We start from the raw sequence: 26932 nt of genomic DNA, 5'->3' as shown, positions 1-26932 counted from the left end.
GGGATACAGTAAACCTGCACTGGTGATACGGAATCTAATACTGGTCGCCCAGGAGCCGCTTAAACACAAACTCTTAGAAGATTCAGTCTTCTTGTACTAATGTCGGCATTGTCCCTTTGTATTCAATCCCGATGCAATTTCTGTGTTTAATTGTCAATGTGAAGGTCCAAGGAATACAGTAAACCTGCACTGGTGCATCGGAATCTAAGACTGGTCTCCCAGGAGCCCCTCAAACACAAATTCATAGATGATTCACTCTTCTTGTACCTAAGTCGGCATTGTGCCTTTTGCATTCAGTCCCGAAGCAATTTCTATGTTGCATGATCAATGTTAAGGCCCAAGGGATACAGTGAGCCAGCACTGGTGCATCGGAATCTCATACTGGTCTCCCAGGAGCCGCTCAAATCATTAACTCTTAGAAGATTCACTCTTCTTGTACTTAAGAGGGAATTGTGCCATTTGTATTCCATCCCGATGCAATTTCTGTGACTCATGGTCAATGTGAAGGCCAAGGGATACAGTAATCCTGCACTGGTGCATCGCATTCTGATACTGGTCTCCCATGCGATGCTCAAACCACAAGCTCTTGGAAGATTCACTCTTCTTGTTTTAATTCGGCATTGTGCCTTTTGTATTCAATCACGATGCGAATTCTGTTTTTCATGGTCAATTAGAAGGTCCAAGGGATACGGTAAAGCTTCACTGGTGCATCGGAATCTAACACTGGTCTCCCAGGAGTCGCTCAAACCACAAACTCTTAGAAAATTCACTCCTCTTGTACTTAAGTGGGCATGGTCCCTTTTGTATCCAATCCAGATGCAATTTCTGTGTTCATGGTCAATGTGAAGGTCAAAGGGATACGGTAAACTTGCACTCGTGTATCGGAATCTAGAACAGGTCTCCCAGGAGCCGCTCAAACCACAAACTCGTAGAAGATTCACTCTTCTAGTACTTAAGTTTGCATTGTCCCTTTTGTAATCAATGCCGATGCAATTTCTGTGTTTCATGGTGAACGTGAAGGTCCAAAAGATACAGTAAACCTGCACTGGTGCACCGGAATCTAACACTGGTCCCCAAGGAACCGCTCAAAGTAGAAACTCTTAGAAGATTAACTCTTCTTGTACTTCAGTCGCGATTGTGACATTTGGATTCAATCCCGATGCAATTTCTGAGCTCCATGGTCAATGTGAAGGACCAAGGGATACAGTAAACCTGCACTGGTGCATCGGAATCTAATACTGGTCTCCCATGAGCCGCTCAAATCACAAATTCTAATAATGTTCACTCTTCTTGTAATTAAGTCGGCTTTGTGCCTTTTGTATTCAACCCCGATTCAATTTCTGCGCTTCATGGTCAATGTGAAAGTCCAAGGGATACATTAAACCTGCATTGGTGCATCGGAATCTAATACTGGTCTCCCAAGCAGGCGCTCAAAGCACAAACTCTTAGAAGATTCACTCTTCTTGTACTTAAGGTCTATTGTGGCTTTTGTATTCAACCCCGATGAAATTTCTATGTTTCATGGTCAATGTGAAGGTCCAAGGGATACGGTAAACCTGCGCTGGTGCATCAGAATCTAAGACAGTACCCCCAGGAGCCGCTCAAACCACAAACTCTTAGAAAATTCACTCTTCTTGTACTTAAGTCGGCATAGTCCCTTTCGTATTCAATCACGATGCAATTTCCGTGTTTCATGGTGAAAGTGAAGGTCAAACACATACAGAAAACCTGCACTGGTGCATCTGAGTGTGATACTGTTCTCCCATGTGCCGCTCAAAGCTCAAATTCTTAGAAGATTCACTCTGCTTGTACTTAAGTCGTCATTGTGCCTATCGTGCGATATCTGTGTTTCATGGTTAAATTTGAAGATTAAAGGGATACAGTCAACGTGCACTGGTGCATCGGAGTCTAATACTGTTCTCCCAGGAGCCGCTCAATCCACAAACTCTGAGAAAATTCACTCTTATTGTAATTAAGTCGGCTTTGTGCCTTATGTATTCAACCCCGATGCGATTTCTGTGCTTCATGGTCAATGAGAAAGTCCAAGGAATTCAGTAAACCTCCATTGGTGCATCGGAATCTAATACTGGTCTCCCAGCAGCCGCTCAAACCACAAATTCTTAGTGGGTTTACTCTTCTTGTACATAAGTCGGCTTTGTCCCTCTTGTATTCAATCCCGATGCAATTTCTGTGTTTCATGGTCAATGTGAAGGTCCAAGGGATACAGTTAACCTGCCCTGTTGCAGTAAACCTGCATTGGTGCATCGGAATCTAATACTGGTCTCCCAAGCAGGCGCTCAAAGCACAAACTCTTAGAAGATTCACACTTCTTGTACTTAAGTCGCTATTGTGACTTTTGTATTCAATCCTGATGAAATTTCTATGTTTCATGGTCGATGTGAAGGTCCAACGGATACGTTAAAGGAGCACTGGTGCTACGGAATCTAATACTGGTATCCCAGGAGCCGCTCAAAGCACATACTCGCAGAAGATTCACTCTTCTTGTACTGAAGTCGGCATTGTCCCTTTCCTATTCAATCTTGATGCATTTTCTGTGTTTCATGGTCAATGTGAAGGTCCAAGGGAAACGGTAAACCTGCACTGGTGCATCGCAATCTGATACTAGTATCCCAGGAGCCGCTGAAAGCACAAACTCTTGGGAGATTCACTCATCTTGTACTTAAGCCGTCATTGTGCTCTTAGTATTCAATCTAGATGCAATGTCTTTGTTTCATGGTCAATGCGAAAGTCCAAGGGATACAGTAAAAATGCACTGGTGCATCGGAATCTAATACTCGTCTGCCAGGAGCCGCTCAAATCACAAACTCTTTGAAGATTCACTCTTCTTGTACTTTAGTCGGCATTGTGCCTTTTGTATTCAATCCCGATGCAATTTCTTTGTATCATGGTCAATGTGAAGGTTTAAGGGATACAGTAAACCTGCACTGGTGCATCGGTATTTTATACTGGTCTCCCAGGAGCCGCTCATAGCACAAACTCATAGAAAATTCACTCCTCTTGTACTTAAGTCGGCATTGTCCGTTTCGTATTCAATCCCGGTGCAATTTCTGAGTTTCATGGTCAATGTGAAGGTCCAAGGGATACGGTAAACCTGCGCTGGTGCATCAGAATCTAAGACGGTACTCCCAGGAGCCGCTCAAAGCACAAACTCTTAGAAAATTCACTCTTCTTGTACTTAAGTCGGCATAGTCCCTTTCGTATTCGATCCCGATGCAATTTCCGTGTTTCATGGTCAAAGTGAAGGTCAAACGCATACAGAAAACCTGCACTGGTGCATCTGAGTCTGATACTGTTCTCCCATGTGCCGCTCAAAGCTCAAATTCTTAGAAGATTCACTCTGCTTGTACTTAAGTCGTCATTGTGCCTATCGTATTCAATCCCGATGCGATATCTGTGTTTCATGGTCAATTTGAAGGTCCAAGGGATACAGTCAGCGTGCACTGGTGCATCGGAGTCTAATACTGGTCTCCCAGGAGCCGCTCAATCCACAAACTCAGAGAAAATACACTCTTCTTGTAATTATGTCGGCTTTGTGCCTTATGTATTCAACCCCGATGCGATTTCTGTGCTTCATGGTCAATGAGAAAGTCCAAGAAATACAGTAAAACTCCATTGGTGCATCGGAATCTAATACTGGTCTCACAAGTAACCGCTCAAAGCACGAACACTTAGAAGATTCACTCTTTTTGTATTTAAGTCGCCGTTGTTTCTTTGTATTCAATCCCGATGCAATTTCTATGTTTCATGGTCGATGTGTAGGTCCAAGGGATACAGTAAACCTGCACAGCTGCATCGCATTCAAATACTGGTCGCTCAGGAGCCGCTCGAAGCACTAACTCTTAGATGACTCCATCTTCTTGTACGTCAGTCGGCATTGTGCATTTTGTAATCAATCCCGATGCAATATCTGTGTTTTATGGTCAATGTGAAGGTCAAAGGGATACAGAAAACCTGCACAGGTGCATCTGAATCTAATACTGATCTCCCATGAGCCGCTCAAGGCAAAAATTCTTGAAAGATTCACTCTTCTTGTACTTAAGTCGGCATTGTGCCTTTTGTATTCAATCCCGATGCGATTTCTGTTTTTCATGGTCAATATGAGGGTCCAAGGGATACAGTAAACCTGCACTGGTGCCTCGGAATCTAATACTGGTCTCCCAGGAGCCGCTCAAAGCACAAACTCATAGAAGACTCACTCTTCTTGTATTTAAGTCGGCATTGTGCTTTTCTATACAATCCCGATGCAATATCTGTGTTTCATGGTCAATGTGAAGGACCAAGCGATACAGTAAACCAGCACTGGTGCATCGGAAACTAATACTGGTCTCCCATGAGCCGCTCAAAGCACAAACTCTTAGAAGATTCACTCTTCTTGTACTTAAGTCTGCATTGTGCCTTCTGTATTCAATCCCGAAGCAATTTCTTTGTATTATGGTCAATGTGAAGGTCCAAGGGATACAGTAAACCTGCAGTGGTGCATCGGAAACTAATACTGGTTCCCCAGGAGATGCTCAAAGCACAAACTCTTAGAAAATTCACTCTTCTTGTACTTAAGTCGGCATAGTCCCTTTCGTATTCGATCCCGATGCAATTTCCGTGTTTCATGGTCAAAGTGAAGGTCAAACGCATACAGAAAACCTGCACTGGTGCATCTGAGTCTGATACTGTTCTCCCATGTGCCGCTCAAAGCTCAAATTCTTAGAAGATTCACTCTGCTTGTACTTAAGTCGTCATTGTGCCTATCGTATTCAATCCCGATGCGATATCTGTGTTTCATGGTCAATTTGAAGGTCCAAGGGATACAGTCAGCGTGCACTGGTGCATCGGAGTCTAATACTGGTCTCCCAGGAGCCGCTCAATCCACAAACTCAGAGAAAATACACTCTTCTTGTAATTATGTCGGCTTTGTGCCTTATGTATTCAACCCCGATGCGATTTCTGTGCTTCATGGTCAATGAGAAAGTCCAAGAAATACAGTAAAACTCCATTGGTGCATCGGAATCTAATACTGGTCTCACAAGTAACCGCTCAAAGCACGAACACTTAGAAGATTCACTCTTTTTGTATTTAAGTCGCCGTTGTTTCTTTGTATTCAATCCCGATGCAATTTCTATGTTTCATGGTCGATGTGTAGGTCCAAGGGATACAGTAAACCTGCACAGCTGCATCGCATTCAAATACTGGTCGCTCAGGAGCCGCTCGAAGCACTAACTCTTAGATGACTCCATCTTCTTGTACGTCAGTCGGCATTGTGCATTTTGTAATCAATCCCGATGCAATATCTGTGTTTTATGGTCAATGTGAAGGTCAAAGGGATACAGAAAACCTGCACAGGTGCATCTGAATCTAATACTGATCTCCCATGAGCCGCTCAAGGCAAAAATTCTTGAAAGATTCACTCTTCTTGTACTTAAGTCGGCATTGTGCCTTTTGTATTCAATCCCGATGCGATTTCTGTTTTTCATGGTCAATATGAGGGTCCAAGGGATACAGTAAACCTGCACTGGTGCCTCGGAATCTAATACTGGTCTCCCAGGAGCCGCTCAAAGCACAAACTCATAGAAGACTCACTCTTCTTGTATTTAAGTCGGCATTGTGCTTTTCTTTACAATCCCGATGCAATATCTGTGTTTCATGGTCAATGTGAAGGACCAAGCGATACAGTAAACCAGCACTGGTGCATCGGAAACTAATACTGGTCTCCCATGAGCCGCTCAAAGCACAAACTCTTAGAAGATTCACTCTTCTTGTACTTAAGTCTGCATTGTGCCTTCTGTATTCAATCCCGAAGCAATTTCTTTGTATTATGGTCAATGTGAAGGTCCAAGGGATACAGTAAACCTGCAGTGGTGCATCGGAAACTAATACTGGTTCCCCAGGAGATGCTCAAAGCACAAACGCATAGAAGATTCACTCTTCTTGTACTTAAGTCGGCATTGTCCCTTTCGTATTCAATCCCGATGCATTTTCTGTGTTTCATGGTCAATGTGAAGTTCCAAGGGATACGGTAAACCTGCACTGGTGCATCGGAATCCGATACTGGTAACCCAGGAGCCGCTGAAAGCACAAACTCTTGGGAGAATCACTCATCTTGAACTTAAGTCGTCATTGTGCTCTTAGTATTCAATCTAGATGCAATGTCTTTGTTTCATGGTCAATGCGAAAGTCCAAGGGATACAGTAAAAATGCACTGGTGCATCGGAATCTAATACTCGTCTGCCAGGAGCCGCTCAAATCACAAACTCTTTGAAGATTCACTCTTCTTGTACTTTAGTCGGCATTGTGCCTTTTGTATTCAATCCCGATGCAATTTCTTTGTATCATGGTCAATGTGAAGGTTTAAGGGATACAGTAAACCTGCACTGGTGCATCGGTATTTTATACTGGTCTCCCAGGAGCCGCTCATAGCACAAACTCATAGAAAATTCACTCCTCTTGTACTTAAGTCGGCATTGTCCGTTTCGTATTCAATCCCGGTGCAATTTCTGAGTTTCATGGTCAATGTGAAGGTCCAAGGGATACGGTAAACCTGCGCTGGTGCATCAGAATCTAAGACGGTACTCCCAGGAGCCGCTCAAAGCACAAACTCTTAGAAAATTCACTCTTCTTGTACTTAAGTCGGCATAGTCCCTTTCGTATTCGATCCCGATGCAATTTCCGTGTTTCATGGTCAAAGTGAAGGTCAAACGCATACAGAAAACCTGCACTGGTGCATCTGAGTCTGATACTGTTCTCCCATGTGCCGCTCAAAGCTTAAATTCTTAGAAGATTCACTCTGCTTGTACTTAAGTCGTCATTGTGCCTATCGTATTCAATCCCGATGCGATATCTGTGTTTCATGGTCAATTTGAAGGTCCAAGGGATACAGTCAGCGTGCACTGGTGCATCGGAGTCTAATACTGGTCTCCCAGGAGCCGCTCAATCCACAAACTCAGAGAAAATACACTCTTCTTGTAATTATGTCGGCTTTGTGCCTTATGTATTCAACCCCGATGCGATTTCTGTGCTTCATGGTCAATGAGAAAGTACAAGAAATACAGTAAACCTCCATTGGTGCATCGGAATCTAATACTGGTCTCACAAGTAACCGCTCAAAGCACGAACACTTAGAAGATTCACTCTTTTTGTATTTAAGTCGCCGTTGTTTCTTTGTATTCAATCCCGATGCAATTTCTATGTTTCATGGTCGATGTGTAGGTCCAAGGGATACAGTAAACCTGCACAGCTGCATCGCATTCAAATACTGGTCGCTCAGGAGCCGCTCGAAGCACTAACTCTTAGATGACTCACTCTTCTTGTACGTCAGTCGGCATTGTGCATTTTGTAATCAATCCCGATGTAATATCTGTGTTTTATGGTCAATGTGAAGGTCAAAGGGATACAGAAAACCTGCACAGGTGCATCTGAATCTAATACTGATCTCCCATGAGCCGCTCAAGGCAAAAATTCTTGAAAGATTCACTCTTCTTGTACTTAAGTCGGCATTGTGCCTTTTGTATTCAATCCCGATGCGATTTCTGTTTTTCATGGTCAATATGAGGGTCCAAGGGATACAGTAAACCTGCACTGGTGCCTCGGAATCTAATACTGGTCTCCCAGGAGCCGCTCAAAGCACAAACTCATAGAAGACTCACTCTTCTTGTATTTAAGTCGGCATTGTGCTTTTCTATACAATCCCGATGCAATATCTGTGTTTCATGGTCAATGTGAAGGACCAAGCGATACAGTAAACCAGCACTGGTGCATCGGAAACTAATACTGGTCTCCCATGAGCCGCTCAAAGCACAAACTCTTAGAAGATTCACTCTTCTTGTACTTAAGTCTGCATTGTACCTTCTGTATTCAATCCCGAAGCAATTTCTTTGTATTATGGTCAATGTGAAGGTCCAAGGGATACAGTAAACCTGCAGTGGTGCATCGGAAACTAATACTGGTTCCCCAGGAGATGCTCAAAGCACAAACGCATAGAAGATTCACTCTTCTTGTACTTAAGTCGGCATTGTCCCTTTCGTATTCAATCCCGATGCATTTTCTGTGTTTCATGGTCAATGTGAAGGTCCAAGGGATACGGTAAACCTGCACTGGTGCATCGGAATCCGATACTGGTAACCCAGGAGCCGCTGAAAGCACAAACTCTTGGGAGAATCACTCATCTGGAACTTAAGTCGTCATTGTGCTCTTAGTATTCAATCCCGATGCAATTTCTTTGTTTCATGGCCAATGTGAAAGTCCAAGGGGTACAGTAAAAATGCACTGGTGCATCGGAATCTAATACTCGTCTGCCAGGAGCCGCTCAAAGCACAAACTCATAGAAGATTCACTCTTCTTGTATTTAAGTCGGCATTGTCCCTTTCGTATTCAATCCCAATGCAATTTCCGTGTTTCATGGTCAAAGTGAAGGTCAAACGCATACAGAATTCCTGCACTGGTGCATCTGAGCCTGATACTGTTCTCGCATGAGCCGCTCAAAGCTTAAATTCTTAGAAGATTCACTCTTCTTGTACTTAAGTCGTCATTGTGCCTATCGTATTCAATCCCTATGCGATATCTGTGTTTCATGGTCAATTTGAAGGTCCAAGGGATATAGTAAACGTACGGTGGTGCATCGGAGTCTCATACTGGTCTCCCAGGAGCCGCTCAATCCACAAACTCTTAGAAAATTCACTCTTCTTGTAATTAAGTTGGCTTTGTGCCTTATGTATTCAACCCCGATGCAATTTCTGTGCTTCATGGTCAATGAGAATGTCCAAGGAATACAGTAAACCTGCATTGGTGCATCGGAATGTACTACTGGTCTCACAAGTAGCAGCTCAAATCACGAACTCTTAGAAGATTCACTCATCTTGTGTTTAAGTCTCCTTTGTGCCTTTTGTATTCAATCCCGATGCAATTTCTATGTTTCATGGTCAATGTCAAGGCCCAAAGGACACGTTAAACCAGCACTGGTGCATCGGAATCTAGTACTAGTACCCCAGGAGCCGCTCAAAGCACCAACTCTCAGAAGATTCACTCTTCTAGTACTAAAGTCTGCATTGTCCCTTTTGATTTATATCTCGATGCAAGTTCTGTCTTTCATGGCCAATGTGAAAGTCCATGGGATGAAGTAAACCTGCACAGCTGCATCGGAATCAAATACAGGTCTCCCAGGAGCCGCTCGAAGCAAAAACTCTTAGAAGATTCACTCTTCTTGTACTTAAGTTGGCATTGTCCCTTTTGATTTCAATCCCGATGCAATTTCTGTCTTTCATGGTCAATGTGAAGGTCCAAGGGATACAGTAAACCTGCACAGCTGCATCGGAATCAAATACTGGTCTCCCAGGAACCGCTCGAAGCACAAACTCTTAGAAGATTCACTCTTCTTGTACTTCAGTCGGCATTGTGCATTTTGTTTTCAATCCCGATGCAATTACTGTGTTTCATCGTCAATGTGACAGTCCAAGGGATACAGTAAACTTGCACTGGTGCATCGGAATCTAATTCTGGTCTTCCTGGAGCCGCTCAAACCACAAACTCTCAGAAGATTCACTTATCTAGTACTTAAGGTCGCATTGTCCCTTTTGTATTCCATCCCGATTCAATTTCTGTGTTTCATGGTCAATGTGAAGGTCCAAGGGATACAGCAAATCTGTACTGGAGCATCGGAATCTAATACTGGTCTCCCAAGTAGCCGCTCAAAGCACGAACTCTTAGAAGATTCACTCTTCTTGTATTTATGTCGCCGTTGTGCCTTTTGTATTCAATCCCGATGCAATTTCTATGTTTCATGGTCAATGTGAAGGTCCTTGGGATATGTTAAACCAGCACTGGTGCATCGGAATTTAATACTAGTATCCCACGAACCGCTCAAAACGCAAACTCTCAGAAGATTCACTCTTCTAGTACTTAAGTCGGCATTGTCCCTTTTGGTTTCAATCCCGATGCTATTTCTATCTTTCATGGTCAATGTGAAGGTCCAAGGTACACAGTAAACCTGCACAGCTGCATCGCAATCAAATACTGGTCTCCCAGGAGCCGCTCGAAGCACAAATTCTTAGAAGAATCACTCTTCTTGTACTTCAGTCAGCATTGTGCATTTTGTATTCAATTCCGATGCAATGTCTGTGTTTCATCGTCAATGTGACGGTTCAAGGGATACAGTAAACCTGCAGTGGTGCTTCGGAAGCTAATACTGGTCTCCCTGGAGCCGCTCAAAGCACATAATCTCAGAAGATTCACTTTTCTAGTACTTAAGGCGGCATTGTCCCTTTTGTATTCCATCCCGATGCAATTTGTGTGTTTCATGGTCAATGTGAAAGTCCAAGGGATACAGTAAACCTGCACTAGTGCATCGGAATCTAATACTGGTCTCCCAGGAGCCTCTCAATGCACAAACTCTTAGAAGATTCACTCTTCTTGTACGTCATTCGGCATTGTGCACTTTGCAATCAATCCCGATGCAATTTCTCTGTTTCATGGTCAATGTGAAGGTCAAAGGGATACTGAAAACCTGCACTGGCGCATCTGAATCCAATACTGGTCTCCCATGAGCCTCTCAAGGCAAAAATTCTTAGAAGATCCACTCTTCTTGTACTTAAATCGGCATTGTGCTTTTGTATTCAATCCCGATGCGATTTCTGTGTTTCATGGTCAATATGAGGGTCCAGGGGATAAAGTGAACCTGAACTGGTGCCTCGGAATCTAATACTGGTCTCCCAGAAGGCGCTCAAAGCACAAACTCATAGAAGACTCACACTTCTTGGACTTAGGTCGGCATTGTGCTTTCCTATACGATCCCGATGCAATATCTGTGTTTCATGGTCAATGTGAAGGTCCAAGGGATACAGTAAACCTGCACTGGTGAATCGGAATCTAATACTGGTCTCCCATGAGACGCTCAAAGCACAAACTCTTAGAAGATTCACTCTTCTTGTACTTAAGTCGGCATTCTGCCTTCTGTATTCAATCCCGAAGCAAATTCTTTGTATCATGGTCAATGTGAAGGAGCAAGGAATACTGTAAACCTGCACTGGTGCATCGAAAAACTAATACTGGACTCACAGGAGCCGCTCAAAGCACAAACTCGTAGAAGATTAAATCTTCTTGCACTTAAGTCGGCATTGTCCCTTTCGTATTTAATCCTGATGCAATCTCTTTGATTCATGGTCAATGTGAAAGTCCAAGGGATACAGTAAAAATTAACTGGTGCATCGGAATCTAATACTCGTCTGCCAGGAGCCGCTCAAATCACAAACTCTTAGAAGACTCCCTCTTCTTGAACTTAAGTCGGAATTGTGCCTTTTGTATGCAATCCAGATGCAGTATCTGTGTTTCATGGTCAATATGAAAGTCCAAGGGATACAGTAAACCACTACTGGTGCATCGGAATCTAATGCAGGTCTCACAGGAGCCGCTCATACCACAAACTCTTAGAAAATTCACTCTTCTTGTACTTCAGTCGCCATTGTCCCTTTTGTTTTCAATCCCGATGCAATTTCCGTGTTTCATGGTCAAAGTGAAGGTCAAACTGATAAAGAAAACCTGCACTGGTGCATCCGAATCTAATACTGGGCTCCCATGAGCCGCTCAAAGCACAAATTCTTATTAGATTCACTCTTCTTGTACTTAAGTCGGCTTTGTGAATTTTGTATTCAACCCCGATGCAATTTCTGTGCGTCATGGTCAATGAGAAAGTCCAAGGGATACAGTAAACCTGCTTTGGTGCATCGGAATCTAATACTGGTCTCCCAAGTAGCAGCTCAAAGCACGAACTCTTAGAAGATTCACTGTTCTTGTATTTAAGTCACCGTTGTGCCTTTTGTATTCAATCCTGATGCAAGTTCTATGTTTCATGCTCAATGTGAAGGTCCTAGGGATACGTTAAACCAGCACTGGTGCATCGGAATCTAATACTAGTATCCCAGGTGCCGCTCAAAGCACAAACTCTCAGAAGATTCACTCTTCTAGTACTTAAGTCGCCATTGTCCGTTTTGGTTTCAATCCCGATGCAATTTCTGTCTTTCATGGTCAATGTGAAGGTCCAAGGTATACAGTATACCTGAACAGCTGCATCGGAATCAAATACTTGTCTCCCAGGAGCCGCTCGAAACACAAACTCTTAGAAGATTCGCTCTTCGTGTACTTTAGTCGGCATTGTGCATTTTGTATTCATTCTCGATGCAATCTCTGTGTTTCATCGTCAATGTGACGGTCGAAGGGATACATTAAACCTGCAGTGGTGCATCGGAATCTAATACTGGTATCCGAGGAGCCGCTCAAAGCACAAACTCTCAGAAGATTCACTCTTCTTGTACATAAGACTGCATTGTCCATTTTGATTTATATCCCGATGCAGGTTCTGTCTTTCATGGTCAATGTGAAGGTCCAACGGATGCAGTAAACCTGCACAGCTGCATCGGAATCAAATACTGGTCTCCCATGAGCCGCTCAATGCAAAATTTCTTAGAAGATTCACTCTTCTTGTACTTAAGTCGGCATTGTGCTTTTGTATTCAACCCCGATGGGATTTCTATGTTTCATGGTCGATATGAGGGTCGAAGGGATACAGTAAACCTGCACTGGTGCCTCGGAATCTAATACTGGTCTCCCAGGAGCCGCTCAAAGCACAAACTCATAGAAGACTCACCCTTCTTGTACTTAAGTCGGCATTGTGCTTTTCTATACGATCCCAATGCAATATCTGTGTTTCATGGTCAATGTGAAGGTCCAAGGGATACAGTAAACCTGCACTGGTGCATCGGAATCTATTACCGGTCTCCCATGAGCCGCTCAAAGCACAAATTCTTAGAAGATTCACTCTTATTGTACTTAAGTCGGCATTGTGCCTTTCTTATTTAAACCCGATGCAATATCTGTGTCTCATTGTTAATGTGAAGGTCCATGGGATAAGGTAAACCTGCACTGGTGCTTCGGAATCAAATACTGGTCTTCCAGGCGCCGCTCAAAGTACAAACTCGAAGAAGATTCACTCTTCTTGCACTTAAGTCGGACATGTCCCTTTCGTATTCAATCCCGAATCATTTTCTGTGTTTCATGGTCAATGTGAAGGTCCAAGGGAAACGGTAAACCTGCACTGGTGCATCGGAATCTGATAGTGGTATCCCAGGAGCCGCTGAAAGCACAAACTCTTAGGAGATTCACTCATGTTGTACTTAAGTCGTCATCGTGCTCTTAGTATTTAATCCCGATGCAATTTCTTTGTTTCATGGTCAATGTGAAAGCCTAAGGGATACAGTAAAAATGAACTGGTGCATCGGAATGTAATACTCGTCTGCCAGGAGCCGCTGAAATCACAAATTCTTAGAAGACTTCCTCTTCTTGTACTTAAGTCGGCATTGTGCCTTTTGTATGCAATGCAGATGCAATATCTGTGTTTCATGGTCAATATGAAGGTCCAAGGGATACAGTAAACCTAAACTGGTGCATTGGAATCTAATACTGGTCTCCCATGAGCCGCTCAAAACACAAATTCTAATAATGTTCACTCTTCTTGTACAGAAGTCGGCATTGTGCCTTTTGTATTCAATCCCGATGCGATATCTGTGTTTCATGGTCAATGTGAAGGTCCGAAGGATACAGTAAACCTCCACTGGTGCATCGGAATCTAATACAGGTCTCCCAGTAGCCGCTCAAACCACAAACTCTTAGAAAATTAACTCTTCTTGTACTTCAGTCGGCATTGTCCCTTTTATTTTCAATCTCGATGCAATTTCCGTGTTTCATGGTCAAAGTGAAGGTCAAACGGCTACAGAAAACCTGCACTGGTGCATCTGAATCTAATACTGGTCTCCCATGTGCTGCTCAAAGCACAAATTCTTATTAGATTCACTCTTCTTGTGCTTATGTCGGCTTTGTGCCTTTTGTATTCATCCCCGATGCAATTTCTGTGCTTCATGGTCAATGAGAAAGTCCATGGTATACAGTAAACCTGCATTGGTGCCTCGGAATCTAATACTGGTCTCCCAAGTAGCAGCTCAAAGCACGAATTCTTAGAAGATTGACTCTTCTTGTAATTAAGTCGCCGTTGTGCCATTTGTATTCAATCCTGATGCAATTTCTATTTTTCATGGTCAATGTGAAGGTCCAAGGGATACGTCAAACCAGCATTGGTGCATCGAAATCTAATACTGGTATTCCAGGAGCCGCTCAAAGCACAAACTATCAGAAGATTCACTCTTCTTGTACTTAAGTCGGATTTGTCCCTTTTGGTTTCAATCCCGATGCAATTTCCGTATTTCATGGTCAATGTGAAGGTCCAAGGGATACAGTAAACCTGCACTGGTGCATCGGAATCTAATACTGGTCACCCAGGAGCCGCTCGAAGCACAAACTCTTAGAAGATTCACTCTTCTTGGACTTAAGTCGGCATTGTCCATTTTGTATTCAATCCCGATGCAATTTCTGTACTTCATGGACAAAGTGAAGGTCAAACGGATGCAAAAAACCTGCACTGGTGTGTCTGAAACTAATACTGGTCTCCCATGACCCGCTCAAAGAACAAATTATAAATAGATTCACTCTTCTTCTACTTCAGTCGGCATTGTGCATTTTGTATTCAATTCCGATACAATTTCTGTATTTCATCGTCAATGTGACGGTTCAAGGGATACAGAAAACCTGCATTGGTGCATCGGATTCTAATACTGGCCTCCCTGTAGCCGCTCAAACCACAAACTCTTAGAAGGTTCACTTTCCTTGTACTTAAGTCGGCATTGTCCATTTTGTATTCCATCCCGATTCAATTCCTGTATATCATGGTCAATGTGAAGGTCCGGGGGATACAGTAAATCTGCACTGGTGCATCGGAATCTAATACTGGTCTCCCAGGAGTCGCCCAAAGCACAAAATTTTAGAAGATTCACTCATCTCGTCTTTATGTTGGAATTGTCCCTCTTGTATTCAATCCCGATGCAATATGTGTCTTTTATGGTCAATGTGAAGGTCTAAGGGATACAGTAAACCTGCACTCGTGCATCGGAATTTAATATAGGTCTCCCAGGAGATGTTCAAAGCACAAACTCTAAGAAGATTCACACTTCTTGTACTTAAGTCGACATTTTGCCTTTAATATTCAATCCCGATGGAATATCTCTGTTTCATGCTCAATGTGAAGGTCCAAGGGATACAGTAAACCTGCACTGGTGCATCAGAATCAAATACTCGACTCCCCGGAGCCGCTCTAAGCACAAAGTCGTACAAGACTCTCTCTTCTGGTACTTAAGTCGGCATTGTGCCTTTTGTATTCAATCCCGATGCATTATCTGTGTTTCATGGTCAATGTGAAGGTGATAGGGATACAGAAACAATGCACTGCTGCATCGGAATCTAATACAGGTCTCCCATGAGCCGCTGAAAGGACAACCTCTTAGAAGATTAAGTCTGCTTGTACTTAAGGCCCCATGGTGCCTTTATTATTCAATCCCAATGCAATTTCTATGTTTCATGGTCAATGTGAGGGTCCAAGGGATACTGAAAACCTGCACTGCTGCATCGTAATCAAATACTGGTGTCCCAGGAGCCGTTCAAAGCACAAACCCTTAGAAGATTCACTCTTCTTGTAATTAAGCCGGATTTGTGCCTTTTGTATTCAACCCCAATGCAATTTCTGTGCTTCATGGTCAATGTGAAAGCCCAAGGGATACAGTAAACCTGCACTGGTGCATCGGAATCTAATACTGGTCTCCCAAGGAGCCGCTCAAAACACAAAATCTTAGAAGATTCACTCTTCTTGTACTTATGTCGCCATTGTGCCTTTTGTATTCAATCACGATGCAATTTCTATGTTTCATGGTCGATGTAAAGGTCCAAGGGATACGTTAAATATGCACTGATGCATGGAAATCTATTACTGGTATCCCAAAAGCCGCTCAAAGCACAAATTCTCAGAAGATTCACTCTTCTTGTACTTAAGCCGGCATTGTCCCTTTTGATTTCAATCCCGATGCAATATCTGTCTTTCATGGTCAATGTGAAAGTCCAAGGGATACTGTAAACCTGCACTACTGCATTGGAATCAAATACTGGTCTCCCAGGAGCCGCTCAAAGCACAATCTCTTAGAAGATTCACTCTTCTTGTACTTCAGTCGGCATTGTGCATTTTGTATTCAATCCGAATGCAATATCTGTGTTTCATGGTCAATGTGATGGTCCAAGAGTTACAGTAAACCTGCACTGGTGCATCGGAATCTAATACTGGTCTCCCTGGACCCGCCCAAAACACAAAATCTTGGGAGAATCACTCATCTTGAACATAGGTCGTCATTGTGCCTTATGTGTTCAATCCTGATGCAATTTCTGTGTTTCAATGTCAATGTGAAGGTCCATGGGATACAGTAAACGTGCACTGGTGCATCAGAATCTAATACTGATCTCTCAGGAGCCGCTCAAAGCACAAACTCGTAGAAGACTCACTCTTCTTATACTTAAGTCGGCATTGTGCGTTTTGTATTCAATCCCGATGCAATATCTGCGTTTCATGGTCAATGGGAAGGTGCAAGGGATACAGTAAACCCGCACTGGTGCATCGGAATCTAATACTGGTCTCCTAGGAGCCGCTCAAAACACAAACTCTTAGAAAATTCTCTCTTCTTGTACTTAAGTCGGCATTGTCCCTTCTGTATTCAATCCCGATGCAATTTCCGTGTTTCATGGTCAAAATGAATGTCAAACGTATACAGAAAACCTGCACTGGTGCGTCGGATTCTAATACTGGTCTCTCATGAGCCGCTCAAAGCACAAATTCTTCGAAGAGTCACTCTTATTGTACCTAAGTCGGCATTGTGCATATTGTATTCAATCCCGATGCGATATCTGTGTTTCATGGTCAATTTGAAGGTCCAAGGGATACAGTAAGCCTGCACTGGTTCATCGGAATCTAATACTGGTCTCCCAGGAGCCGCTCAAACCACAAACTCTTAGAAAACTCACTCTTCTTGTAATTAAGTCGGCTTTGTGCTTTTTGTACTCAAACCCGATGCTATTTCTGTGCTTCATGGTCAATGTGAAAGTCGAAGGGATACAGTAAACCTGCACTGGTGCATCGGAATGTAATACTGGTCCCACAATTAGCCGCTCAAAGCAAGAACTCTTAGAAGATTCACTCTTCTTGTATTTAAGTCGCCATTGTGCCTTTTGTATTCAATCCCGATGAAAGTTCTTTGTTTCATGGTCGATGTGAAGGTCCAGCGGATAAGTGAAACCTGCACTGGTGCATCGGAATCTAATACTGGTTTCCCAGGAGCCGCTCAAAGCACAAACTAACAGAAGATTCACTCTTCTTGTACTTAAGTCGGCATTGTCCCTTTTGGTTTCAATCCCGATGCAATTTCCGTCTTTCGTGGTCAATGTGAAGGTCCAAGGGATACAGTAAACCTGGACTGGTGCATCGGAATCTAATACTGGTCTCCCAGGAGCCGCTCGAAGCACAAACTCTTAGAAGATTAACTCTTCTTGTACTTCTGTCGGCATTGTGCATTTTGTATTCAATCCCGATGCAATTTCTGTGTTTCATCGTCAATGTGACTGTTCAAGGGATACAGAAAACCTGCACTGGTGCATCGGGATCTAATACTTGTCTCCCTGGACCCACTCAAACACAAACTCTTAGAAGATTCATTTTTCTAGTACATAAGGCGGCATTGTCCCTTTCTTATTCCATCCCGATCCAATTTCTGTGTTTCATGGTCAATGTGATGGTCCAAGGGATACAGTAAACCTGCACTGGTGCATCGGAATCTAATACTGAACTCCCAGGAGCCGCTCAATACACAAACTCTTGGAAGATTCACTCTTCTTGTACTTAAGTCGGCGTTGTCCTTTTCGTAATCAATCCCGATGCAATTTCTGTGTTTCATGGTCAATGTGAAGGACAAACACATACAGAAAACCTGCACTGGTGCATCTGAATCTAATACTGGTCTCCCATGGCCCGCTCAAAGTAAAAACTCTTAGAAGATTCACTCTTCTTGTAGTTAAGTCGTCATTGTGCCTTTAGTATTCAATCCCGATGCAATTTCTATACTACATGGTCAAAGTGAAGGTCAAACGGATGCAGAAAACCTGCACTGGTGTGTCTGAATCTAATACTGGTCTCCCATGACCCGCTCAAAGCACAAATTATAAACAGATTCACTCTTCTTGTACCTCAGTAGCCATTGTGCATTTTGTATTCAATCCCGATGCAATTTCTGTATTTCATCGTCAATGTGACGGGTCAAGGGATACAGAAAACCTGCAATGGTGCATCGGAATCTAATACTGGTCTCCCTGTAGCCGCTCAAACCACAAACTCTTAGAAGTGTCACTTTTCCTGTACTTAAGTCGGCATTGTCCATTTTGTATTCCATCCAGATGCAATTTCTGTGTTTCATGGTCAATGTGAAGGTCCAGGGGATACAGTAAACCTGCACTGGTGCATCGGAATCTAATACTGGTCTCCCAGGAGTCGCTCATATCACAAAATCTTAGAAGATTCACTCATCTTGTATTTAAGTTGGAATTGTCCCTCTTGTATTTAATCCCGATGCAGTATCTGTGTTTTATGGTCAATGTGAAGGTCTAAGAGATACAGTAAACCTGCACTCGTGCATCTGAATATAATACTGGTCTCCCTGGAGCCGCGCAAAGCACAAACTCTAAGAAGATTCACACTTCTTGTACTTAAGTCGACATTTTGCCTTTAATATTCAATCCCGATGCAATATCTTTTTTTCATGCTCAATGTGAAGGTCCAAGGGATACAGTAAACCTGCACTGGTGCATCAGAATCAAATACTCGCCTCCCAGGAGCCGCTCTAAGCTCAAAGTCGTAGAAGACTCTCTCTTCTAGTACTTAAGTCGGCATTGTGCCTTTTGTATTCAATCCCGATGCAATATCTGTGTTTCATGGTCAATGTGAAGGTGATAGGGATACAGAAACAATACACTGCTCCATCGAAATCTAATTCTGGTCTCCCATGAGCCGCTGAAAGCATAACCTCTTAGAAGGTTCAGTCTTCTTGTACTTAAGTCGGCATTGTGCCTTTTTTATTCAATCCCGATGCAATTTCTGTGTTTCATGGTCAATGTGAGGGTCCAAGGGATACTGAAAACCCGCACTGCTGCATCGTAATCAAATACTGGTGTCCCAGGAGCCGCTCAAAGCACAAACCCTTAGAAGATTCACTCTTCTTGTAATTAAGCCGGATTTGTGCCTTTTGTCTTCAACCCCAATGCAATTTCTGTGCTTCATGGTCATTGTGCAAGTCCAAGGGATACAATAAACCTGCACTGGTGCATCGGAATCTAATACTGGTCTCCCAAGGAGCCGCTCAAAACACAAAATCTTAGAAGATTCACTCTTCTTGTACTTATGTCGCCATTGTGCCTTTTGTATTCAATCACGATGCAATTTCTATGTTTCATGGTCGATGTGAAGGTCCAAGGGATACGTTAAATATGCACTGATGCATGGAAATCTATTACTGGTATCCCAAAAGCCGCTCAAAGCACAAATTCTCAGAAGATTCACTCTTCTTGTACTTAAGCCGGCATTGTCCCTTTTGATTTCAATCCCGATGCAATATCTGTCTTTCATGGTCAATGTGAAAGTCCAAGGGATACTGTAAACCTGCACTACTGCATTGGAATCAAATACTGGTCTCCCAGGAGCCGCTCAAAGCACAATCTCTTAGAAGATTCACTCTTCTTGTACTTCAGTCGGCATTGTGCATTTTGTATTCAATCCGAATGCAATTTCTGTGTTTCATGGTCAATGTGATGGTCCAAGGGTTACAGTAAACCTGCACTGGTGCATCGGAATCTAATACTGGTCTCCCTGGACCCGCTCAAAACACAAAATCTTGGGAGAATCACTCATCTTGAACATAGGTCGTCATTGTGCCTTATGTGTTCAATCCTGATGCAATTTCTGTGTTTCAATGTCAATGGGAAGGTCCATGGGATACAGTAAACGTGCACTGGTGCATCAGAATCTAATACTGATCTCTCAGGAGCCGCTCAAAGCACAAACTCGTAGGAGACTCACTCTTCTTATATTTAAGTCGGCATTGTGCGTTTTGTATTCAATCCCGATGCAATATCTGTGTTTCATGGTCAATGTGGAGGTGCAAGGGATACAGTAAATCTGCACTGGTGCATCGGAATCTCAAAGCACAAACTCTTAGAAGACTCACTCTTCTTGTATGTAAGTCGGCATTGTGCCTTTTATATTTAATCCCGATGCGATTTCTGTGTTTCATGGTCAATGTGAAGGTCCAAGGGATACAGTAAACCTGCACTGGTGCATTGGAATCTAATACAGGTCTCCTAGGAGCTGCTTAAACCACAAACTCTTAGAAAATTCACTCTTCTTGTACTTAAGTCGGCATTGTCCCTTCTGTATTCAATCCCGATGCAATTTCCGCGTTTCATGTTCAAAGTGAAGGTAAACGTATACAGAAAACCTGCACTAGTGCGCCGGATTCTAATACTGGTCTCTCATGATCCGCTCAAAGCACAAATTCTTAGTAGATTCACTCTTCTTGTACCTAAGTCGGCATTGTGCATTTTGTATTCAATCCCGATGCAATTTTTGTACTTCATGGTCAAAGTGAAGGTCAAACGTATGCAGAAAACCTGCACTGGTGTGTCTGAATCTAGTACTGGTCTCCCATGACCCGCTCAAAGCACAAATTATAAATAGATTCACTCTTCTTGTACTTCAGTCGGCATTGTGCATTTTGTATTCAATCCCGATGCAATATCTGTATTTCATCGTCAATTTGACGGTTCAAGGGATACAGAAAACTGCCATTGGTGCATCGAAATAATACTGGTCTCCCTGTAGCCGCTCAAACCACAAACTCTTAGAAGATTCACTTTTTTTGTACTTAAGTCGGCATTGTCCATTTTGTATTCCATCCCGATGGAATTTCTGTGTGTCATGGTCAATGTGAAGGTCCAAGGGATACAGTAAATTTGGACTGGTGCATCGGAATCTAATACTGGTCTCCCAGGAGTCGCTCAAAGCACAAAATCTTAGAAGATTCACTCATCTTGTCTTTAAGTCGGAATTGTCCCTCTTGTGTTCAATCCCGATGCAATATCTGTGTTTTATGGCCAATGTGAAGGTCCGAGGAATACAGTAAACATGCACTCGTGCATCGGAATTTAATACTGGTCTCCCAGGTACCGCTCAAAGCACAAAGTCGTAGAAGACTCTCTCTTCTAGTACTTAAGTCGGCATTGTGCCTTTTGTATTCAATCCCGATGCAATATCTGTGTTTCATGGTCAATGTGAAGGATCAATGGATACAGGAAACCTGCACTGGTGCATCAGAATCAAATACTCGTCTCCCAGGAGCCGCTCTAAGCACAAGGTCGTAGAAGACTCTCTCTTCTAGTACTTAAGTCGGCATTGTGCCTTTTGTATTCAATCCCGATGCAATATCTGTGTTTCATGGTCAATGTGAAGGTGATAGGGATACAGAAACAATGCACTGCTGCATCGGAATCTAATACTGGTCTCCCATGAGCCGCTGAAAGCACAACCCCTTAGAAGATTCAGGTTTCTTGTACTTAAGTCGGCATTGTGCCTTTGTTATTCAATCCCGATGTAATTTCTGTGTTTCATGGTCAATGTGAGGGTCCAAGGGATACTGAAAACCTGCACTGCTGCATCGTAATCAAATACTGGTGTCCCAGGAGCCGCTCAAAGCACAAACTCTTAGAAGATACACTCTTCTTGTAATTAAGCCGGATTTGTGCCTTTTGTATTCAACCCCAATGCAATTTCTGTGTTTCATGGTCAATGTGAAAGTCAAAGGGATACAGTAAACCTGCACTGGTGCATCGGAATCTAATACTGATCTCTCAGGAGCCGCTCAAAGCACAAACTCGTAGAAGACTCACTCTTCTTTTACCTAAGTCGGCATTGTCCCTTCTGTATTCAATCCCGATGCAATTTCCGTGTTTCACGGTCAAAGTGAAGGTCAAACGGATACAGAAAACCTGCACTGGTGCGTCGGAATCTAATACTGGTCTCTCATGAGCCGCTCACAGCACAAATTCTTAGAAGATTAACTCTTCTTGTACCTAAGTCCGCATTGTGCATTTTGTATTCAATCCCGTTGCGATATCTGTGTTTCATGGTCAATTTGAAGGTCCAAGGGATACAGTAAGCCTGCACTGGTTCATCGGAATCTAATACTGGTCTCCCAGGAGCCGCTCAAACCACAAACTCTTAGAAAACTCACTCTTCTTGTAATTAAGTCGGCTTTGTGCTTTTTGTATTCAAACCCGATGCTATTTCTGTGCTTCATGGTCAATGTGAAAGTCGAAGGGATACAGTAAACCTGCACTGGTGCATCGGAATATAATACTGGTCCCACAATTAGCCGCTCAAAGCAAGAACTCTTAGAAGATTCACTCTTCTTGTACTTAAGTCGCCATTGTGCCTTTTGTATTCAATCCCGATGCAATTTCTTTGTTTCATGGTCGATGTGAAGGTCCAGCGGATAAGTGGAACCTGCACTGGTGCATCGGAATCTAATACTGGTATCCCAGGAGCCGCTCAAAGCACAAACTAACAGAAGATTCACTCTTCTTGTACTTAAGTCGGCATTGTCCCTTTTGGTTTCAATCCCGATGCAATTTCCGTCTTTCGTGGTCAATGTGAAGGTCCAAGGGATACAGTAAACCTGGACTGGTGCATCGGAATCTAATACTGGTCTCCCAGGAGCCGCTCGAAGCACAAACTCTTAGAAGATTAACTCTTCTTGTACTTCTGTCGGCATTGTGCATTTTGTATTCAATCCCGATGCAATTTCTGTGTTTCATCGTCAATGTGACGGTTAAAGGGATACAGAAAACCTGCAATGGTGCATCGGAATCTAATACTGGTCTCCCTGTAGCCGCTCAAACCACAAACTCTTAGAAGATTCACTTTTCCTGTACTTAAGTCGGCATTGTCCATTTTGTATTCCATCCCGATGCAATTTCTGTGTTTCATGGTCAATGTGAAGGTCCAGGGGATACAGTAAACCTGCACTGGTGCATCGGAATCTAATACTGGTCTCCCAGGAGTCGCTCATATCACAAAATCTTAGAAGATTCACTCATCTTGTATTTAAGTTGGAATTGTCCCTCTTGTATTTAATCCCGATGCAGTATCTGTGTTTTATGGTCAATGTGAAGGTCTTAGAGATACAGTAAACCTGCACTCGTGCATCTGAATTTAATACTGGTCTCCCTGGAGCTGCGCAAAGCACAAACTCTAAGAAGATTCACTCTTCTTGTACTTAAGTCGACATTTTGCCTTTAATATTCAATACCGATGCAATATCTTTTTTTCATGCTCAATGTGAAGGTCCAAGGGATACAGTAAACCTGCACTGGTGCATCAGAATCAAATACTCGTCTCCCAGGAGCCGCTCTAAGGTCAAAGGCGTAGAAGACTCTCTCTTCTAGTACTTAAGTCGGCATTGTGCCTTTTGTATTCAATCCCGATGCAATTTCTGTGTTTCATGGTCAATGTGAGGGTCCAAGGGATACTGAAAACCTGCACTGCTGCATCGTAATCAAATACTGGTGTCCCAGGAGCCGCTCAAAGCACAAACCCTTAGAAGATTCACTCTTCTTGTAATTAAGCCGGATTTGTGCCTTTTGTCTTCAACCCCAATGCAATTTCTGTGCTTCATGGTCAATGTGCAAGTCCAAGGGATACAATAAACCTGCACTGGTGCATCGGAATCTAATACTGGTCACCCTGGACCCGCTCAAAACACAAAATCTTGGGAGATTCACTCATCTTGCACTTAGGTCGTCATTGTGCCTTTTGTGTTCAATCCTGATGCAATTTCTGTGTTTCATTGTCAATGTGAAGGTCCATGGGATACAGTAAACGTGCACTGGTGCTTCGGAATGTAATACTGATCTCTCAGGAGCCGCTCAAAGCACAAACTCGTAGGAGACTCACTCTTCTTTCATTTAAGTCGGCATTGTGCGTTTTGTATTCAATCCCGATGCAATATCTGTGTTTCATGGTCAATGTGGAGGTGCAAGGGATACAGTAAACCTGCACTGGTGCATCGGAATCTCAAAGCACAAACTCTTAGAAGACTCACTCTTCTTGTATGTAAGTCGGCATTGTGCCTTTTATATTTAATCCCGATGCGATTTCTGTGTTTCATGGTCAATGTGATGGTCCAAGGGATACAGTAAACCTGCACTGGTGCATTGGAATCTAATACAGGTCTCCTAGGAGCCGCTCAAACCACAAACTCTTAGAAAATTCACTCTTCTTGTACTTAAGTCGGCATTGTCCCTTCTGTATTCAATCCCGATGCAATTTCCGTGTTTCATGGTCAAAGTGAAGGTCAAACGTATACAGAAAACCTGCACTAGTGCGCCGGATTCTAATACTGGTCTCTCATGATCCGCTCAAAGCACAAATTATAAATAGATTCACTCTTCTTGTACCTACGTCGGCATTGTGCATTTTGTATTCAATCCCGATGCAATTTTTGTACTTCATGGTCAAAGTGAAGGTCAAACGTATGCAGAAAACCTGCACTGGTGTGTCTGAATCTAGTACTGGTCTCCCATGACCCGCTCAAAGCACAAATTATAAATAGATTCACTCTTCTTGTACTTCAGTCGGCATTGTGCATTTTGTATTCAATCCCGATGCAATATCTGTATTTCATCGTCAATTTGACGGTTCAAGGGATACAGAAAACTGCCATTGGTGCATCGAAATAATACTGGTCTCCCTGTAGCCGCTCAAACCACAAACTCTTAAAAGATTCACTTTTTTTGTACTTAAGTCGGCATTGTCCATTTTGTATTCCATCCCGATGCAATTTCTGTGTGTCATGGTCAATGTGAAGGTCCAAGGGATACAGTAAATTTGCACTGGTGCATCGGAATCTAATACTGGTCTCCCAGGAGTCGCTCAAAGCACAAAATCTTAGAAGATTCACTCATCTTGTCTTTAAGTCGGAATTGTCCCTCTTGTATTCAATCCCGATGCAATGTCTGTGTTTTATGGCCAATGTGAAGGTCCAAGGAATACAGTAAACCTGCACTCGTGCATCGGAATTTAATACTGGTCTCCCAGGTACCGCTCAAAGCACAAAGTCGTAGAAGACTCTCTCTTCTAGTACTTAAGTCGGCATTGTGCCTTTTGTATTCAATCCCGATGCAATATCTGTGTTTCATGGTCAATGTGAAGGATCAATGGATACAGTAAACCTGCACTGGTGCATCAGCATCAAATACTCGTCTCCCAGGAGCCGCTCTAAGCACAAGGTCGTAGAAGACTCTCTCTTCTAGTACTTAAGTCGGCATTGTGCCTTTTGTATTCAATCCCGATGCAATATCTGTGTTTCATGGTCAATGTGAAGGTGATAGGGATACAGAAACAATGCACTGCTGCATCGGAATCTAATACTGGTCTCCCATGAGCCGCTGAAAGCACAACCCCTTAGAAGATTCAGGTTTCTTGTACTTAAGTCGGCATTGTGCCTTTGTTATTCAATCCCGATGTAATTTCTGCGTTTCATGGTCAATGTGAGGGTCCAAGGGATACTGAAATCCTGCAATGCTGCATCGTAATCAAATACTGGTGTCCCAGGAGCCGCTCAAAGCACAAACTCTTAGAAGATACACTCTTCTTGTAATTAAGCCGGATTTGTGCCTTTTGTATCCAACCCCAATGCAATTTCTGTGTTTCATGGTCAATGTGAAAGTCAAAGGGATACAGTAAACCTGCACTGGTGCATCGGAATCTAATACTGGTCTCCCAAGGAGCCGCTCAAAACACAAAATCTTAGAAGATTCACTCTTCTTGTACTTATGTCGCCATTGTGCCTTTTGTATTCAATCCCGATGCAATTTCTATGTTTCATAGTCGATGTGAAGGTCCAAGGGATACGTTAAATAACCCTGGTGCATCGTAATCTATTACTGGTATCCCAAAAGCCGCTCAAAGCACAAATTCTCAGAAGATTCACTCTTCTTGTACTTAAGCCCGCATTGTCCATTTTGATTTCAATTCGGATGAAATATCTGTCTTTCATGGTCAATGTAAAAGTCCAAGGGATACTGTACACCTGCACTGCTGCGTCGGAATCAAATACTGGTCTCCCAGGAGCCGCTCAAAGCACAATCTCTTAGAAGATTCACTCTTCTTGTACTTCAGTCGGCATTGTGCATTTTGTATTCAATCCGAATGCAATTTCTGTGTTTCATGGTCAATGTGATGGTCCAAGGGTTACAGTAAACCTTCACTGGTGCATCGGAATCTAATACTGGTCTCTCAGGAGCCGCTCAAAGCACAAACTCAAAGAAGACTCACTCTTCTTATACTCAAGTCGGCATTGTGCGTTTTGTATTCAATCCCGATGCAATATCTGTGTTGCATGGTCAATGTGAAGGTGCAAGGGATACAGTAAACCTGCACTGGTGCATCGGAATCTAATATTCGTCTCCCATGAGCCGCTCAAAGCAGAAACTCTTACAATATTCACTCTTCTTGTACTTAAGTAGGCATTGTGCCTTTTCTATTTAATCCCGATGCGATTTCTGTGTTTCATGGTCAATGTGAAGGTCCAAGGGATGCAGTAAACCTGCACAGCTGCATAGGAATCAAATTCTGGTCTCCCAGGAGCCGCTCAAAGCACAAACACTTAGAAGATTCACTCTACTTGAAAGTAAGCCGGATTTGTGCCTTTTGTATTCAACCCCAATGCAATCTCTGTGCTTCATGGTCAATGTGAAAGTCCAAGGGTTACAGTAAGCCTGCACTGGTTCATCGGAAACTAATACTGGTCTCCCAGGGCCGCTCAAACCACAAACTCTTAAAAACCCACTCTTCTTGTAATTAAGTCAGCTTTGTGGTTTTTGTATTCAAACCCGATGCTATTTCTGTGCTTCA

Source organism: Schistocerca americana, chromosome 4, assembly GCF_021461395.2.
Source record: "Schistocerca americana isolate TAMUIC-IGC-003095 chromosome 4, iqSchAmer2.1, whole genome shotgun sequence".
NCBI lineage: Eukaryota > Metazoa > Arthropoda > Insecta > Orthoptera > Acrididae > Schistocerca > Schistocerca americana.
This window is presented reverse-complemented; position numbering follows the sequence as displayed.